Genomic DNA, 11,479 nt, shown 5'->3' with positions numbered 1-11,479 from the left:
ATCATGGCTGATTTGCACCTTAACTCAACGCCTTGGATCCGAATCCTAACATGGGAACAGTAACCTTGGTTTTCAAATCTCTATCCAACTTGTTGATGTAAATTAGAAACGGAAGAGGCCTCAGCACTGATCCCTGGGCCACTCCTCTCACAACCTCACTCCAACATCACCTGTTGCTTCCTCTCCTTCAGCCGACACTGAGCCCCTCCTAGGTGTTCATTTGCATTCCCACTGCATTAAGTTTGTGCGGCCTTGTCACCATGGCTCAGTGGGTAACACTCTCACCTCTAGATCAGAAAGGTTGTGGGTTCAAGTCCCGCTCCAGATACTTGAGTACATAATCTTGGCTGACACTCCCATTGCCAGTACTGAGGGAGTGCTGCACTGTTGGAGGTGCTGCCTTTCAATGAGAGTTTAAACCGAGGGTCCTGTCTGATCTCTCAGGTGGATGTAAAAGATCCCACGGCCACTATTTCGAAGAAGAGCAGGGGAGTTCTCCCTGGTGTCCTGGGGCCAATATTTATCCCTCAACCAACATCTAAAAACAGATGACCTGGTCATTATCACATTGCTGTTTGTGGGATCTTGCTGTGCACAAATTGGCTGCCATGTTTCCTACATTACAACAGTGACTACACTTCAAAAAACAGTACATCATGGCTGTAAAATGCTTTAGGATGTCCTGAGGTGGTGACAGGTGTTATATAAATGCACGCCTTTCTTTCTTCACCAGTTCCTTTGTTGAAGCCCTCGAGAGTCAGCTTGGCTCAGTAGGTATCCCTCTTACTGCTGAACCAGAAGGTTGTGGGTTCAAACCCCGCTCTGGGACTTGAGCATGTAATCCAGGCCGACACTTCAGTGTAATACTGAGGGAGAACTGCACTGCTGGAGACACCATCTTTTGGATAAACTGAGGCCCCGTCTGCCCTGTTCAGGCAGATTCCATGGTGCTATTGGAAGAAGGTCAGGGGAGCCCTGGCTAATATTTATCCCCCAACCAACATCACCAAAAACAGATTATCTGGACGTTATTCATCAAATAAACGGCTTGAAAGTATACAGAAAATAAACTTACACACGTACTGTCAAACTAATGACAATTCGACATTGTGCGTGCAAATGCAGAGATGACATTTCCAAACGCCCCCTCCAGTTAAGTTAAGCTGCTCAATGAGTAATTCTCACCAGCGTTCCAACACTGCCTCACACAGACCCAGAGCCCCCCGGTCTGTTCCCCAGCAACTCTGAGGGGTTGGAGGACACTCCACCGGGACCCCATCCCGTTTTACTCTCCGTCAAACTCTTCTGTCCGTTCTCAAAGGGCAGACTGGGTTAAAATGGGGGGTGGGGGGCGCTCTGCACAGAGAGAGAAGGTCAATGCAAAGATAGCCCATGACGGCTCTCTCTCCCTCCCTCTCTATTCCCAAGCCCCGCCCCACTCTCTCCCTCTGAGGCCGCAGATTCGACACAGGACTCTTACACTCTTGTGGAACTAACGCTGTCAGTAAGAGTTTGTCTCTGAAGCCCTGTGTACAGTATGTGTCTCTCCCAGTGAGGAGTCGGACCCTGTAACAAGTGTCCCTCGGAGGGACATCTCCCTTCAGCTCGGGCCCGACCCAGTTAGTGTTTTAAAATATTGAATAAAGGTTGGCATGAAAGGCCTCCCAGACCCTGCCGACCCGTCGAATGAGCCAGGTCTTACTCGGGAGGCTGGATAGGAAATTTAAACATCTGGTGAGACTGACTGTGAGCAAAAGAGCTCAGGTGGAACTCAACAAAGTGGCCGCCCAGTATTTGACACAAAATGGTGGCCCAGTATCTGAAACAAAATGTTGGCCTAGTATCTGAAACAAAATGGTGGCCCAGTATCTGAAACAAAATGTTGGCCTAGTATCTGAAACAAAATGGTGGCCCAGTATCTGAAACAAAATGTTGGCCTAGTATCTGAAACAAAATGGTGGCCCAGTATCTGAAACAAAATGTTGGCCTAGTATCTGAAACAAAATGGTGGCCCAGTATCTGAAACAAAATGGTGGCCTAGTATCTGAAACAAAATGGTGGCCCAGTATCTGAAACAAAATGGTGGCCTAGTATCTGAAACAAAATGGTGGCCTATTTTTGAAACAAGATGGCGACCCAACATCTGAAACAGGGGGGGGGTGGAGAGAGACGGGGAGTCGGGGTGAGCGAGGGGGGTAGAGGAGAGAGTGGTGGGGTCAGTGGGAGAGAGAGGGGGAGGGGAAGAGTCAAACTCATTTTACAGAGTGGGCCTGATCCCACATCCTGGCACTTGTCGAGGGCCACTTCAGCAGTGGAAACGTTTGTGCAGAAAAACACCTTTGACCACAAGACGATCAGCGAGGAGCACTGAGGACGGGTGCGGCCGCCGCAAAGGCTCTGTGGGGAAATGTAAGGACTTGCACAACACCAGGTTATAGTCCAATAGTTTTATTTTAAATCACAAGCTTTTGGAGCTAACCTCCTTCGTCACCTGACCCTTCACTCACTCACCTCACTAATAACCTGCTCACCGATGCTCAGTTTGGGTTCCGCCAGGACCACTCGGCTCCAGACCTCATTACAGCCTTGGTCCAAACATGGACAAAAGAGCTGAATTCCAGAGGTGAGGTGAGAGTGACTGCCCTTGACATCAAGGCAGCATTTGACCGAGTGTGGCACCAAGGAGCCCTAGTAAAATTGAAGTCAATGGGAATCAGGGGGAAAACTCTCCAGTGGCTGGAGTCATACCTAGCACAAAGGAAGATGGTAGTGGTTGTTGGAGGCCAATCATCTCAGCCCCAGGACATTGCTGCAGGAGTTCCTCAGGGCAGTGTCCTAGGCCCAACCATCTTCAGCTGCTTCATCAATGACCTTCCCTCCATCATAAGGTCAGAAATGGGGATGTTCGCTGATGATTGCACAGTGTTCAGTTCCATTCGCAACCCCTCAGATAATGAAGCAGTCCGAGCCCGCATGCAGCAAGACCTGGACAACATCCAGGCTTGGGCTGATAAGTGGCAAGTAACATTCGTGCCAGATAAGTGCCAGGCAATGACCATCTCCAACAAGAGAGGGTCTAACCACCTCCCCTTGACATTCAACAGCATTACCATCACCGAATCCCCCACCATCAACATCCTGGGGGTCACCATTGACCAGAAACTTAACTGGACCAGCCATATAAATACTGTGGCTACGAGAGCAGGTCAGAGGCTGGGTATTCTGCGGCGAGTGACTCACCTCCTGACTCCCCAAAGCCTTTCCACCATCTACAAGGCACAAGTCAGGAGTGTGATGGAATACTCTCCACTTGCCTGGATGAGTGCAGCTCCAACAACACTCAAGAAGCTCGACACCATCCAAGATAAAGCAGCCTGCTTGATTGGTACCCCATCCACCACCCTAAACATTCACTCCCTTCACCACCGGCGCACTGTGGCTGCAGTGTGCACCATCCACAGGATGCACTGCAGCAACTTGCCAAGGCTTCTTCGACAGCACCTCCCAAACCCGCAACCTCTACCACCTAGAAGGACAAGAGCAGCAGGCGCATGGGAACAACACCACCTGCACGTTCCCCTCCAAGTCACACACCGTCCCGACTTGGAAATATATCGGCCGTTCCTTCATCGTCGCTGGGTCAAAATCCTGGAACTCCCTTCCTAACAGCACTGTGGGAGAACCGTCACCACACGGACTGCAGCGGTTCAAGAAGGCGGCTCACCACCACCTTCTCAAGGGCAATTAGGGATGGGCAATAAATGCCGGCCTCGCCAGCGACGCCCACATCCCGTGAACGAATAAAAAAAAAAGTCCTTACATTTGTCCACCCCAGTCCATCACCAGCATCTCCACATCTGTGGGGAAAGGCAACCGTTTAGAGCCTTCCCACCATTGTATACCGAGGGGCTGCAATCATGGAAAACCCCTTGGGCAGAATGTAAAATTCAAATTGATGTAATGTACCTGTAATGCACCTGTAATTAATCTGTAATCAATAAGCTGTATTGAGTGTAATACAATGAGGCATCCGAGAGTGTCATGAACTGTAATTATGTTCATTGAACTGTACTTGATGTAACCTGCAAATTGTATAATCTGTATTGTGTACGTTTGGAATGTGATATGACAACTGTATTGTATGTATTGCTGCAAATTTTATGATTAAAGTATATTTTTAAAAATGGTTGGTTCACTGGACACTCTGCTGGTGTCTCTCTGTATCTCTGTACTCAGTTACACCGCTCTCTACCTCCCTCTGCTGGTGTCTCTCTGTATCTCTGTACTCAGTTACACCGCTCTCTACCTCCCTCTGCTGGTCTCTCTGTATCTCTGTACTCAGTTACACCGCTCTCTACCTCCCTCTGCTGGTGTCTCTCTGTATCTCTGTACACAGTTACACCGCTCTCTCCCTCCCTCTGCTGGTGTCTCTCTGTATCTCTGTACTCAGTTACACCGCTCTCTACCTCCCTCTGCTGGTGTCTCTCTGTATCTCTGTACTCAGTTACACCGCTCTCTACCTCCCTCTGCTGGTCTCTCTGTATCTCTGTACTCAGTTACACCGCTCTCTACCTCCCTCTGCTGGTGTCTCTCTGTATCTCCGTACTCAGTTACACCGCTCTCTACCTCCCTCTGCTGGTGTCTCTCTGTATCTCCGTACTCAGTTACACCGCTCTCTACCTCCCTCTGCTGGTGTCTCTCTGTATCTCTGTACTCAGTTACACCGCTCTCTACCTCCCTCTGCTGGTGTCTCTCTGTATCTCCGTACTCAGTTACACCGCTCTCTACCTCCCTCTGCTGGTGTCTCTCTGTATCTCTGCACTCAGTTACACCGCTCTCTACCTCCCTCTGCTGGTGTCTCTCTGTATCTCTGTACTCAGTTACACCGCTCTCTACCTCCCTCTGCTGGTGTCTCTCTGTATCTCTGTACTCAGTTACACCGCTCTCTACCTCCCTCTGCTGGTGTCTCTCTGTATCTCTGTACTCAGTTACACCGCTCTCTACCTCCCTCTGCTGGTGTCTCTCTGTATCTCTGTACTCAGTTACACCGCTCTCTACCTCCCTCTGCTGGTGTCTCTCTCTGTATCTCTGTACTCAGTTACACCGCTCTCTACCTCCCTCTGCTGGTGTCTCTCTGTATCTCTGTACTCAGTTACACCACTCTCTACCTCCCTCTGCTGGTGTCTCTCTGTATCTCCGTACTCAGTTACACCGCTCTCTACCTCCCTCTGCTGGTGTCTCTCTGTATCTCTGTACTCAGTTACACCGCTCTCTACCTCCCTCTGCTGGTGTCTCTCTCTGTATCTCTGTACTCAGTTACACCGCTCTCTACCTCCCTCTGCTGGTGTCTCTCTCTGTATCTCTGTACTCAGTTACACCGCTCTCTCCCTCCCTCTGCTGGTGTCTCTCTGTATCTCTGTACTCAGTTACACCGCTCTCTACCTCCCTCTGCTGGTGTCTCTCTCTGTATCTCTGTACTCAGTTACACCGCTCTCTCCCTCCCTCTGCTGGTGTCTCTCTGTATCTCTGTACTCAGTTACACCGCTCTCTACCTCCCTCTGCTGGTGTCTCTCTGTCTCTCTGCACTCAGTTACACCGCTCTCTACCTCCCTCTGCTGGTGTCTCTCTGTCTCTCTGCACTCAGTTACACCGCTCTCTACCTCCCTCTGCTGGTCTCTCTCTGTATCTCTGTACTCAGTTACACCGCTCTCTACCTCCCTCTGCTGGTGTCTCTCTCTGTATCTCCGTACTCAGTTACACCGCTCTCTACCTCCCTCTGCTGGTGTCTCTCTCTGTATCTCTGTACTCAGTTACACCGCTCTCTCCCTCCCTCTGCTGGTGTCTCTCTGTATCTCTGTACTCAGTTACACCGCTCTCTCCCTCCCTCTGCTGGTGTCTCTCTGTATCTCCGTACTCAGTTACACCGCTCTCTCCCTCCCTCTGCTGGTGTCTCTCTGTATCTCCGTACTCAGTTACACCGCTCTCTACCTCCCTCTGCTGGTGTCTCTCTGTATCTCTGTACTCAGTTACACCGCTCTCTCCCTCCCTCTGCTGGTGTCTCTCTGTATCTCCGTACTCAGTTACACCGCTCTCTCCCTCCCTCTGCTGGTGTCTCTCTGTATCTCCATACTCAGTTACACCGCTCTCTACCTCCCTCTGCTGGTGTCTCTCTGTATCTCTGTACTCAGTTACACCGCTCTCTCCCTCCCTCTGCTGGTGTCTCTCTCTGTATCTCTGTACTCAGTTACACCGCTCTCTACCTCCCTCTGCTGGTGTCTCTCTCTGTATCTCTGTACTCAGTTACACCGCTCTCTCCCTCCCTCTGCTGGTGTCTCTCTGTATCTCTGTACTCAGTTACACCGCTCTCTACCTCCCTCTGCTGGTGTCTCTCTGTATCTCATTACTCAGTTACACCGCTCTCTACCTCCCTCTGCTGGTGTCTCTCTGTATCTCTGTACTCAGTTACACCGCTCTCTACCTCCCTCTGCTGGTGTCTCTCTGTATCTCTGTACTCAGTTACACCGCTCTCTACCTCCCTCTGCTGGTGTCTCTCTGTATCTCTGTACTCAGTTACACCGCTCTCTACCTCCCTCTGCTGGTGTCTCTCTGTATCTCTGTACTCAGTTACACCGCTCTCTACCTCCCTCTTCTGGTGTCTCTCTGTATCTCTGTACTCAGTTACACCGCTCTCTACCTCCCTCTGCTGGTCTCTCTCTGTATCTCTGTACTCAGTTACACCGCTCTCTACCTCCCTCTGCTGGTGTCTCTCTGTATCTCTGTACTCAGTTACACCACTCTCTACCTCCCTCTCCTGGTGTCTCTCTGTATCTCTGTACTCAGTTACACCGCTCTCTACCTCCCTCTGCTGGTGTCTCTCTGTATCTCTGTTCTCAGTTACACCGCTCTCTACCTCCCTCTGCTGGTGTCTCTCTGTATCTCTGTACTCAGTTACACCGCTCTCTCCCTCCCTCTGCTGGTGTCTCTCTGTATCTCTGTTCTCAGTTACACCGCTCTCTACCTCCCTCTGCTGGTGTCTCTCTGTATCTCTGTACTCAGTTACACCGCTCTCTACCTCCCTCTCCTGGTGTCTCTCTGTATCTCTGTACTCAGTTACACCGCTCTCTACCTCCCTCTGCTGGTGTCTCTCTGTATCTCTGTACTCAGTTACACCGCTCTCTACCTCCCTCTGCTGGTGTCTCTCTGTATCTCTGTGCTCAGTTACACCGCTCTCTACCTCCCTCTCCTGGTGTCTCTCTGTATCTCTGTACTCAGTTACACCGCTCTCTACCTCCCTCTGCTGGTGTCTCTCTGTATCTCTGTACTCAGTTACACCGCTCTCTACCTCCCTCTCCTGGTGTCTCTCTGTATCTCTGTACTCAGTTACACCGCTCTCTACCTCCCTCTCCTGGTGTCTCTCTGTATCTCTGTACTCAGTTACACTGCTCTCTACCTCCCTCTCCTGGTGTCTCTCTGTATCTCTGTACTCAGTTACACCGCTCTCTACCTCCCTCTGCTGGTGTCTCTCTGTATCTCTGTACTCAGTTACACCGCTCTCTACCTCCCTCTGCTGGTGTCTCTCTGTATCTCTGTACTCAGTTACACCGCTCTCTACCTCCCTCTGCTGGTGTCTCTCTGTATCTCTGTACTCAGTTACACCGCTCTCTACCTCCCTCTGCTGGTGTCTCTCTGTATCTCTGTACTCAGTTACACCGCTCTCTACCTCCCTCTCCTGGTGTCTCTCTGTATCTCTGTACTCAGTTACACCGCTCTCTACCTCCCTCTGCTGGTGTCTCTCTGTATCTCTGTACTCAGTTACACCGCTCTCTACCTCCCTCTGCTGGTGTCTCTCTTTATCTCTGTACTCAGTTACACCGCTCTCTACCTCCCTCTCCTGGTGTCTCTCTGTATCTCTGTACTCAGTTACACCGCTCTCTACCTCCCTCTGCTGGTGTCTCTCTGTATCTCTGTACTCAGTTACACCGCTCTCTACCTCCCTCTGCTGGTGTCTCTCTGTATCTCCGTACTCAGTTACACCACTCTCTACCTCCCTCTGCTGGTGTCTCTCTGTATCTCTGTACTCAGTTACACCGCTCTCTACCTCCCTCTGCTGGTGTCTCTCTGTATCTCTGTACTCAGTTACACCGCTCTCTACCTCCCTCTGCTGGTGTCTCTCTGTATCTCTGTACTCAGTTACACCGCTCTCTACCTCCCTCTGCTGGTGTCTCTCTGTATCTCTGTACACAGTTACACCGCTCTCTCCCTCCCTCTGCTGGTGTCTCTCTGTATCTCTGTACACAGTTACACAGCTCTCTCCCTCCCTCTGTTCGTGTCTCTCTGTATCTCTGTACTCAGTTACACCGCTCTCTACCTCCCTCTGCTGGTGTCTCTCTGTATCTCTGTACTCAGTTACACCGCTCTCTACCTCCCTCTCCTGGTGTCTCTCTGTATCTCTGTACTCAGTTACACCGCTCTCTACCTCCCTCTGCTGGTGTCTCTCTGTATCTCTGTACTCAGTTACACCGCTCTCTACCTCCCTCTGCTGGTGTCTCTCTGTATCTCTGTACTCAGTTACACTGCTCTCTACCTCCCTCTGCTGGTGTCTCTCTGTATCTCTGTACTCAGTTACACCGCTCTCTACCTCCCTCTGCTGGTGTCTCTCTGTATCTCTGTACTCAGTTACACCGCTCTCTACCTCCCTCTGCTGGTGTCTCTCTGTATCTCTGTACTCAGTTACACCGCTCTCTACCTCCCTCTGCTGGTGTCTCTCTGTATCTCTGTACTCAGTTACACCACTCTCTACCTCCCTCTGCTGGTGTCTCTCTGTATCTCTGTACTCAGTTACACCACTCTCTACCTCCCTCTGCTGGTGTCTCTCTGTATCTCTGTACTCAGTTACACCGCTCTCTACCTCCCTCTGCTGGTGTCTCTCTGTATCTCTGTACTCAGTTACACCGCTCTCTACCTCCCTCTGCTGGTGTCTCTCTGTATCTCTGTACTCAGTTACACCACTCTCTACCTCCCTCTGCTGGTGTCTCTCTGTATCTCTGTACTCAGTTACACCACTCTCTACCTCCCTCTGCTGGTGTCTCTCTGTATCTCTGTACTCAGTTACACCACTCTCTACCTCCCTCTGCTGGTGTCTCTCTGTATCTCTGTACTCAGTTACACCACTCTCTACCTCCCTCTGCTGGTGTCTCTCTGTATCTCTGTACTCAGTTACACCGCTCTCTACCTCCCTCTGCTGGTCTCTCTCTGTATCTCTGTACTCAGTTACACCGCTCTCTACCTCCCTCTGCTGGTGTCTCTCTGTATCTCTGTACTCAGTTACACCGCTCTCTACCTCCCTCTGCTGGTGTCTCTCTGTATCTCTGTACTCAGTTACACTGCTCTCTACCTCCCTCTGTTCGTGTCTCTCTGTATCTCTGTACTCAGTTACACCGCTCTCTGCCTCCCTCTGTTCGTGTCTCTCTGTATCACTGGATCCTCTCTGTTCTGTGTGATCGATACAAATGGACAATGAGAGGGCAGATTAAAAACAGCCTGCGGTACAGTGACTCACACCGACAGAGAGAGAGAGACTAAGGCACAGGGACATGTACACACTGTGTCATAAGGGGACATGGGAATAGGTGGGAATGGGGAACACGGGGAGAAAAGAGCAGAACAGATCGGGAGCAAGGGGAAAAGCCACCGGGAGGAGTGGTTAAAAAAACGGACAAGGTAACGGAAAAACAAACAGCAGGTTAAAATGAAGCAAAGAAACTTATGAAATAGGACAATGGAAGTGATTGAATGAAAGGAGGATCTGAGCAATGAACCTGTGCAGGTGAGTGAGGCTCCCCTCGGTGGATCAGCCTGTCTGTACTCAATGGTTAACGGGTTATCCCCAGGTAGCAGCCCTTAGACCTGGATCCCAGCCAGGAGAGGCCTCACACAGACCCAGGAAGGGACCACTTGAGACACTGGGTCATGGCAGAAGCCCCCTGGATACAAACAGACTCACCTCGGACTCTCCCACACCCGGGGAGCGGGTCTCAGACACAGAAAGCAGATACCTAGTAGAACTGGGCGGACGGGGTTTGAGTGACAAACCTCTGCTCTATCAGGCGGAGTCAGAGCCACCGACCCCTCCCTTGCTCCTGGGATGTGCTTTGTATCTTCAAACTCTGGATCGACGATCATCAGGTGCGAGGTGCTCTCGGTGTTGCTGTACGTGGCGCAGGTCTGGCCCATACCTCGCTCCTGCGCCGCGACAGTCACCCGAGCCATCTTCCACTTCATCTGGAGATCAAAAGTGGACCGTGTCCACAGGGACACGATGTACAAATCTCCAGAGGAAGGGGGGAAAGGCGTGCCCAACGTGGCCCTCTTCCTGATGGCCACCTTTGTGTGCGGCTGCATCAAGCTGTGCGTGAACCCTCGGTACGCAAACACAAAGTGTCACTACGTGCTGAGGTTCTCCCTGTCCCCGGTGTTGAGAAGGATGGGCCTGGCCACGCTGCCACGGAACGCTCCGTCCAGTTGGACCGTTCCGCCCCACCTGTCCTTCGTGGAAAAGTTTGTGCAGAAAAACACCTTTGACCACAAGGCGATCAGCAAGTGGTCCGCACGTAACGTCCTCGAGACCCTGCGGGAAAAGGAGATGGTGGATCCTGTCGGTTGGTTCCCCGAGCAGACTGTCAATGTCATTTGGCAGAACGCCTCATCGCCAGAGCTTTCAAACAAGCACCAAGACCTAGCTTGGCTGGTGGTGAGAAGGGCCCTTCCCGTCAGATCCTTCATGCACTCCCGGACTCTCAGCGCCACCGCGCGCTGTCCCAGAGGAGGCTGCGGTGGAGACGAGACCGTCACCCATCTCCTTCTGGAATGCGCCTTTGCAAAGAAGGTCTGGAGAGAGATGCAGTGGTATCTGTCCAGGTTCGTCCCGAGCAGTTCCATAACACAGGATTCTGTGCTTTACGGGCTGTTCCCGGGGACGCACGCCGAGACGGACATCAACTGCTGCTGGAAGACCATCAACTCGGTGAAAGACGCCCTTTGGTCTGCCCGAAACTTGCTGGTCTTCCAGTGCAAGGAGCTGTCCTCGATCGAGTGTTGCAGACTGGCACATTCCAAGATCCAGGACTACGTGCTCAGGGACGCACTGAGGATGAGTGCGGCCGCCGCAAAGGCTCTGTGGGGAAAGGCAACCGTTTAGAGCCTTCCCGCCATTGTATACCGAGGGGCTGAAATCAGGGAAAAACCCCTTCGGGCAGAATGTAAAATTCAAATTGATGTAATGTACCTGTAATGAATCTGTAATCAATAATCTGTATTGGTTGTAATGCAATGAGGCACCCTAGAGTGTCATGAACTGTAATTATGTACAATGTGTTCATTGAACTGTACTTGACGTAACCTGCAAATTGTATAATCTGTATTGTGTACGTTTGGAATGTGATATGACAACTGTATTGTATGTATTGCTGCAAATTTTATG

Source organism: Heptranchias perlo, chromosome 35 (genome assembly GCF_035084215.1).
Source record: "Heptranchias perlo isolate sHepPer1 chromosome 35, sHepPer1.hap1, whole genome shotgun sequence".
In the NCBI taxonomy this organism is placed as follows: Eukaryota; Metazoa; Chordata; class Chondrichthyes; order Hexanchiformes; family Hexanchidae; genus Heptranchias; species Heptranchias perlo.
This window is presented reverse-complemented; position numbering follows the sequence as displayed.